At 42.8% G+C, this 8825-nt stretch overlaps 1 long non-coding RNA gene across 1 annotated transcript; it reads right to left on the reverse strand.

Moving 5' to 3' along the window:
* Window positions 1-269: 269 nt before the first annotated feature.
* On the reverse strand, window positions 270-4431 carry LOC115091837. Its single transcript, XR_003856828.1, has 3 exons — window positions 3979-4431; window positions 1192-1331; window positions 270-660 (listed from the first exon to the last, which is right to left on the reverse strand). It is a non-coding gene; the product is annotated as an uncharacterized LOC115091837 (long non-coding RNA).
* Window positions 4432-8825: the final 4394 nt, after the last annotated feature.

Here is an 8825-nt window from a genome sequence, read left to right on the forward strand (position 1 = left end):
GGGCACTTTGGCAGCCACGAACTTTCTCTTTCTGTGCACCTGTTAGCCAGTTGTAAATAGATCTGATAATAATCCTAAGCGATCTAACTGAACGACAAACACCACGTAAATGTAGTAACACAGTAACAGTAAATGATGTAAAAGTAGTGTGGTTGGAATAAAAGTCAATTTGAACACATGGAAATACAATAAAGGTAAGGAAACCAATAAAGCTTTTTATTGGACTAACAATATATTTTTTGACAACCTTTCGGGAAGTAATATTCCCTTTCTCAGGTCAGAACAGAATCTATAATAAAGCTAGCACTTTATGCGTCTTTTTGTTGTTAACCTTTAGTTCCATATAGGTAGTGGCTGCAAATAAGGGTCAATTCACTCTTCTCAGGGGGGCGGAGTCCCTACGGTACCAGTGAGAATTAAAATCCACCTGCACCTCTGCTGACAGCTGCTGCTTGCTGGGGAACCACTGCAGTCTGTGACCAGAGCGCTATTGGCTGCAGCCTGTGCACGGAGGACAAAGGCTCAGAGGGAAGAGCGCCACCTGGAGGAGTTGTTGGGTAGCATGGCTATTCTCATACATCCGCAGGGAGGAGGAGTCTCCACACAGTCCTTTCAGAAGTCAGTGAGTCATCAGGCCATATTCCAGTTACATCCATCACCCTACGAAAAAGTAGAGTTATTCCCCTTCACCAGGAGTAAGCCTGGGGAGTGCAGTTAGAAGCAATACAGAGCTTGGAGTTTAATTTTAACCCTTATATCTCTAGTCCCATCACCGTTCCCCAGGGGGGCAGATGGGGGCGTTGCATATCTCAGCTGAACTCTGTGTGCTTCCTCATTGTCTCTTGTTAACAGAAGGCTGAGGACACATTAGGCTGCTGCTATCTCCCCCAAGGGTTAAGGGACTCTGTATAGTATAGCAATAGAGGGCCCTGGGGGAAACAGTATATATTTATGCATGTGTATCAGTGTGAAAATATACCCTCGAGAGTTATGGGGAGGTCATTAATAACAAAAGTATACAATGCACTGGAATCAGATTTTGGCCTGGAGTTTATTGCCTTAGGGGAGAGCATCACTGGAAACTGGTTTGATTGTGTGTCTATATTCATGTCTGTTTCCAGTTAACTCTTTGTGTGTATTTCGGTCACTGCAGCCCTGCTGCTTGAGATAATAAAAGCTGCATTGTTTTACCTTGATGTGTTAATTGGCTCACAGGTAAAGGGGGTTGGCTGTGCTACTAGGTCCAGCTCCCCTCCAAAGTCTGTTCATGGCAGGAGAATCCATCAATATACAGACTGCACCTATGGATGGGGCTACACCTAAAACAACATCTGAAAAAAAGATGACAATGACAAAACAAATATAGAAAAGTTGATTAAAAGACCCAAAGAATCAAATGATAAATAATGAGCTAATGATCCAAACTCATTACATTCTCCTGCCAGCTAAAGTCTAAAGAATTCCAACGTATTTAGTGGTTAAACGCCTCTAGAAAACATTTTCCACAAAAGACTTCTCCGAGGTCCCAGGCCACTATTTTGGGCCAGCTAAAGAAAAAAAACGTTGTGCACGTTCCTGTTGGGTGGGCTGATTTACAAAATGGCAAAGAAAGAAGGGATTGCCCTGACAAACGAACAGCATGTCCAGAACATAACCTTCGAGCACCGTTTTAAAAGTATTCTGGGGCCTAATCAGGAATAGCTCTAAACACTAAAGCAAGCACTTTAACAGTTCAGCAACAGGAAGCCAAGGTGGGATTTCTAACACAAGCACGATGTGAATATGATAAGGAGAGCCCGCAGCAACCCAGGCAGCCCAAGTTCTGGACAAGGTGAAGGACTTCTGTGGAGGAATTAGATTTACCTTAATAAAGGCGAATTGCAATAATCAAGGCCACTGCTGCATCACAGACCTCAGTTCAGGAGATGGAAGGCGATATTTCAGTCTCTGGAGGAGGCAACGTTTATAAAATGCCAGGCAAGCTTCAGTGATAATCATGGATCAAAAGTGACACAGTCTTCATCTCCTTCTGGGGGCAATAGAAGTTCATCCCAATTTTCATGAGAGAGATGCATCAGGGGGAGGCATACGGCTCGTCCACGGGATCTCTGCTTTCTCAAATGTAGACAGCCTGTGCTTTTTCAGCCAGGTTTTCAAATGTACGCACACAGTCTAACAAGGCAAGACACATTTACCCCCAGTCAGCCCGGAGCAGTAAAGCTATCTGCAAAAATTCTGTAGATGATTCTCAGAGGGGAGAAAACTGTCCCAACTGGCTGGAAATAGGAAAAAAAAAGGGTGGATCGCCAGCAGGAAGCAGTCTCCTGCTGGAGAGGTCGTTGCCAAGTCTGAAGTCTTCAAAACCGTCAGCTAGAAAAGAATTAAAACTGTCCAGGATTCTCAGCTGGTGAAGGAGGGGGGCTAAGGGTATCACCTGCAGAAGAGAGAGATATAAAAAACACTCCCCTTCATCCATTCCCTGAGGCAAGGAGCCCAGCAGGGAGATGAACAGGCTCTCCATCCTGTACCCCCCCCTGTGGGACGCTGATTAGGATGGATGCACATTAAAATGATCCTCCAAAGACACTTGAAAAAGTGGTTAGAACTGCCTCCCCTATTTTCCACCAAACAAGGAACGCTCGATATTGAGCGGCGATTGCCGGGATTCAAGGTATTTTAAGTAGATATTTTTCAGCAGCAGCGGGTCTATTGCCTTTTTTGGGCGATGAAGGTAAAGGTCCCACTCCATCAAGGAGGCATTCAAAGTAGCTCTCAATGTTTTGGACAATTTGCTGTCTGTGGTTGCGCCTGCCCACGAAGGGCAGGAATTTAATAAATTCTGAGCAATGTTTAATTGGAGAACCAACTCCAGAACTTCCTTTTCATTAACGGGATACAAAGCGTTTGACATATGCTGGGCGGGCATGATGGAGTACTTCAATCCCGTTGAATCGGTAGGACCCAAAAGATGAGTGCAGTGCATTATCCTAAGATGCAAAATAATTTGCTATTTCCTCAGGACTAATAGTAGGATTGGAACAAATAGAGGCTTAGCTAAGAGTCTGTTGTTTTGTTTTTTTTTTTACCACCAAGCAAAATTCCCAGGGTTGGTTCAAAAGTCTGTAATTTTGTAGTAAAATTTCACTTTTTTTCCCCTTATCAATTACGGAGCAAAAATTGTGGTTGCTGTCTTAGACCACTTGGATGCGCGGAATTAAGGGTCAACAAGTACCTTTTTATTGGGCTGAATACATCTAGGACACATTTTCAAGAGTTCTCCTCTCGTCATCAGATCTGGGCATTCTGTAAGAAGGATCTAGGATTCTAGCAGATTCTTGTTGTCTCTTCTCAGAGAAGGCAAGACAAGGGGAAGCAGCATTACAGGGAGCTTGCTTAAGAAAAAAGGAGCAAGACGTACAGCATGGAGCAACCGAATAGCTCCTTAGTGGGCTGCCACTGGCTCCTAGGGAAGACAGCCCACATGCTTACAGCTAGGAGTGTGAGTAAAACAGGATCCTCCTGGAGATTTGCTAAGGCTGAAGTAGCCCACACATGTTCGGGATCTGGATGTGATTTAAAACTTAGAAAGGGTTAAAGTGAATTATTCCGAGACAAAGTACACTAAAGTAGCTCCAGGACTTTATTCCTTGGAGACCAAGAATGCGTCAGATCAGAGAAAGCAGTGAAAGGAAATTGCTTGAGAGGTATCAAAAGGTTGTGTCTCAGTGATTCAAGAAGAAAGACTGAAATTCAAGCTTCAATCGATAAAGTAAATGGGATGCTAATCACACATCTGGCCTGTTTTAAAAATGTGAAAGTGGCTCAGAATAAGAAAACACAATTGCTACACTGAAAAATCCCGGAAGATCCAGTTCCTTGATGCAGACTAAGTACGTGGACCACCCCCCCCTCCCTTCCTGTGACCCTCCACCCCCATTAAAAAACAATCCCTCCCCCTTGCTCCAGAACATCACTCACCGCCTCTCAATGTTAAAAATCTCTCCACTCGTATAACCCCTCACCCAGGGCACAGCAGTTCCCTTCAGGGCATGAGTCTAGAGGCGTTCTTCCTGCAAGATCTTGTGTCAATTTCAAAATGGCACCAATTAGCAATATTCCGCCGCAGCAGCCACCACCAGGAGGAGCTAAGACCATGCAACAGAACTCAGGACAGGTTGTGGCGATTTGGCAAATACCATTCACTAGTAGGGTGTCCCAATGTCTGCTTTTTGGCCGGACTGTCCCCTTTTCTTTGCCTCTTTCCGGGAGTCTGGTCCCCCTGCTCTGCTGCCTGGAAAAAAAAAAAAATTGCATCACTGCAGACAGACTGTACCATTGTCTGGAAAGGTCCAGACATCAACATACTGGGTCAGACCAAGGATCCATCAAGCCCATCATCCTGTTTCCAACAGTGGCCAAACCAGGCTACAAGAACTTGGCAAGTACCCAAACACTAAGAAGATGCTAGTAATAGCGGAGGCCATTCCCTAAGTCAACTTGATTAATAGCAGTTATTTATTTATTTATTTATTTTTAATTTTTATATACCGAAGTTCTTGTAGGGACTACAAATCACTCCGGTTTACATAAAACGAAGAACTGCTCAACAGAGAGCGGAGCTTTACATGGAACCGTAGAACATATGGAACAGTATAACTGGTTGACAATTTAACATAGTGCTAAATAAAGTAATAATAGTTTAACTGGTAATAAATAAAGAAATATAATATTTTATATAAGAAGTTTAACTATTTAACGTAGCAATAAATATAAATATAAGCAATGCCAAATATATATATGAAATAAAGTGAATTTTTGAGCTCAAAGATAATTGTCCAGTTGCAGATTCTTAAAAGTAGTACTTGATACAGTGTCCATAATTGGGGGATACTTAGTAATTAGGGAGTCTGTCTGTCACTTAAGCGTCTGGGAAAGCTTGTTGGAAGAGAAATGTCTTCAGTCTTTTTTTGAATTCTTGATGACTGGGTTCTAGTCTAAGATCTGGGGGAAGCGTGTTCCACTGGTGTGGGCCTGCTGAAGATAGCGCTCGTTTGCTCAATGATGATTTTAATTGCGGAGCATGCAGTGTTCCTCTGTATGCGCTTCTGATTGGACTGGAGGAAGTGTGTAGTTGTAGTTGAGAGCTTAATGTGATGGGAGCTAGTTTGTCGCTTTGTGGATGATAATGAGTACCTTATAGAGTATCCTTTGTTTAATGGGGAGCCAATGTAAGTTCCGAAGGATTGGGGTGATATGGTCTTTTTTGTTAGTGCTAGTTAGAATTCTAGCCGCTGAATTCTGAACCATCTGTAATGGTTTGATAGTGTTGGCGGGTATACCTAGTAGCAGGGAGTTGCAATAGTCGAGCTTAGAAAGAATGATGGATTGTAGTACTAGCCTGAAGTCGGAGAAGTGAAGGAGGGGTTTAAGTTTTTTGAGGACTTGCAGTTTGTAAAAGCAGTCCTTTGTGGTATTGTTTACGAACTTTTTTAGGTTTAGATGATTATCAAGCCATGCTCCAAGGTCTCTGACGTCAGATGAGAATGAGTTGTTTGTGATTGGTAGAGAAAGGCTGGAAGAGATTGTGCGTGGATCCTGGGAGACAATGAGCATTTCGGTTTTATTAGCATTCAATACTAAGTTGAGGCTTGAGAGTAGGTTTTTGATGGGCTGTAGGCATTCGTTCCAGTACGTGATGGTTTTTTGAAGGGATTCTGTAATCGGAAGGAGGATTTGTATGTCGTCTGCATAGAGGTAATGGGTGAGCTTAAGGTTTGAGAGTAGATGGCAGAGAGGGAGGAGGTAGATATTGAAGAGGGTGGGTGAAAGTGATGATCCTTGAGGGACTCCTTGCTCTGTCAGGATAGGATGCGATTCTTTGTTGTTTATCCTTACTTTGTAGAATCTGTTGCTTAAGAAGGAATGGAACCATCTAAGGGCTGTGCCTTTGATCCCTATATTAGCTAGTTGGTCTATTAGAGTGTTTTACCGTATCAAATGCAGCGGAAAGATCCAGAAGAATAAGCAGGTAGGATTGTTTATTCTCCAGTTTAACGAGGATTGTGTCAGTGAGAGATAGTAAGAGAGATTCGGTGTTTAGGCGTTTTCGGAATCCATATTGAGCTGGGGATAGAATGTTATGATCTTCCAAAAAATCTGACAGTTGCTTGTTGACAATTTTTTCCATCAGTTTGGCGATAAGTGGTAAGTTTGCGATGGGTCTAAAATTAGCTGGGTCTGATGGGCAAGCGTTTGGTTTCTTTAGTAATGGTTTCAGTATTGCCAATTTTAACTGGTTAGGAACTAAACCTTGAGAAAGGGATGTGTTGATAATTTCTGCAATTGGTTTTGAGATGGTGTTTGGTATGGCGATGAGGAGATTTGTTGGTATTGGGTCTGATGGGTGGGAGGAAGGTTTGATTTTTTTGAGTGTGTTTTCAATCTCCAGTTAATGGACTTCTCCTCCAAGAACTTATCCAAACCTTTTTTTTAACCCAGCTACACTAACTGCACCAACCACATCCTCTGGCAACAAATTCCAAAGCTTAATTGTGGGTTGATTGAAAAATAATTTTCTCTGATTAGTTTTAAATGTGCGACTTGCTAACTTCATGGAATGGCCCCCTAGTCCTTCTATTATCCGAAAGAGTAAATAACCGATTCACATCTACCCGTTCTAGACCTCTCATGGTTGTGTGGGACATGGGTAATCAATGAGAAAACAGTATGAACAGTATACATAAAAGCAAGTCAGTCTCAAGAAGAGAGAGAGAGTCAGGAGAAGCTCTTATGCCAGTGATTGGAATGGAGGTGGAGGAGCAGTCACTATCTGCAAGACAGCTTACAAGCAGCAGCATACATGTGCCTGCAGCCAGCCTGACCTGAGAAAAGGAGCAGTTGTCTTACTGTAAACAAAGCTAGCCGGTGTGTGAGAGAGTGGGGGTATGGGGAGGGGGGAGTGGCTGCTGCAGGGTGGGTAAGGGCTGGTAACCAGCACAAGAACGTTGTGTGATACTGCTGCAGTGCCTGCTTGAGTGGGGGTAGTGGAGGAGTACCTGCTGACGGAGTACATGAGTAACAGTACAACAACAGAAGATTGTGCTTGTGGTGTACATATGTGCATGTGTCAGAAGGCTTGGGGGGTAGCCTGCACAGAGTGAAGGCTACCCCCCAAGGTACATATATACATGTGTCAGAAGGCTTGGGGGGTAGCCTGCACAGAGTGAAAGTTACTATTATGCAAGAATTACATAAATAAATACAAATAAACAAAAAACACCTAAACCAAAACACAAAAAAAGCCCCAACTTTCAGGGCAGTCTAGATGGACCGTATTTATCTTTATTTGTCATCATTCACTGTGTTAGACCTGGTGCTGGGTAGGGGGGAGAAGAGGGATAGACAGGTAGGAAGGTGCACCCTGATGCTAGGGAGAGTGGACCTGTACCTGCTGCTGGTCAGTGATTTGCTTCTGAACATGGAGAGAGGAGATGGAGTTGAGGAACCTGGTGAGAGAGAGGGGAAATGAGATAAGAGTGAGAAGGAAGCGGGGACAAGGTACCTCGCCAGATAGTAGAAAGCTTGTGGAGGTAGGGAGCTTGAGAAAGAGATGGGGCAAGGAACCAACGTAGATAGTAAGCTCTTTGGGGTAGGGAATAATTGCCCTGAATTTTAATAACTACGCTGTAATGTGAATTACTCGGTTAGCATCTTCTACAATACAGTGAATTGTATTTCTCTTTAAAAAACTAATAATTTGTAATGTCATCTCTCGTTAAACCTATTTGTATATTCGAAGTCATTTCTGCTAATTATACAGACAAAGTCAAGGCAAATTTGTCCACGCTGTTTTGTCCTTTTCGGGTACTCCGAGTTGGCCACCCTACTCAACTTGGGTTTAAACTGAAGCTCCCGAGTTATATCCTTATACACTCAGTACTACGTCACAGCGCTTGCCTTAGGGGCAGTCACATGACGCCTCTGCCGTTCTTGTCCAGACTTGCTCCTAAACTGCAGGAAAGCTTGTGCGCATGCGTTATATTACGTCCCGGCGCCCTGAGCCTTACTTCATTTTTTTTTTTATTATGTTTAACAGAATGCGCCCGCGAACGGTGCTCCCTGATTGGTCGTTTTCCCTTTCCGCCTCTGCAGGAAGCACTGAAGCTCTCTTTTTAAGAGTTTAAGCGTTTGCTCAGTTGCGCAGGAAGAGAACAACAACATTTAATTTTAAAGCAACTTTAAATGTTGTCCTCTTATTCTTCACATTGTAATTCATTGAAAAAATATCAAGTTCTAAATTTGCATAGGTATCCATTTTTAAAGTAGATAATGAATATTTGTAATTCCCTGCCTCTGATAATTATCAACATAAGACAACGATTAAATCATGCAAGAACGAGGCTTTTTTTAATTTTATCTTAAGCTACTGCGTTTGTTTGGGCAGGAAAATTTGGAAAAAACTTTTGCTTCCAGCATATAAACTCATCTAAAAATAAAAATACCAGTCACACTAGGCATTGTGACCTACTATTTCAGGATTTTCAGGGGTTATGCTGCAGTTTTGGTCCATAAATCAGAAGTACGTCACATTTAAGAAATGACCTTTTTTTAAAAGAAAGTAGTAACTTGGATTAAGAGAGATGGGAAAAATAAAGTTAATTTTGGAGTTTCTGTTTCGTGTCGGTAAAAAGAGACAAAAATGTTTGATAAACAGTTTTCCCGCCACCCGTTACAAAGAGACAAATAGCTCTGCACCATTCAAGCCCCACCCCCCAAGGCTATAAATACGTCAGCAACCATGATGAATAGTAATGAGGTGGGCGGTG

The sequence above is a fragment of the Rhinatrema bivittatum genome, chromosome 5, assembly GCF_901001135.1.
Source record: "Rhinatrema bivittatum chromosome 5, aRhiBiv1.1, whole genome shotgun sequence".
In the NCBI taxonomy this organism is placed as follows: Eukaryota; Metazoa; Chordata; class Amphibia; order Gymnophiona; family Rhinatrematidae; genus Rhinatrema; species Rhinatrema bivittatum.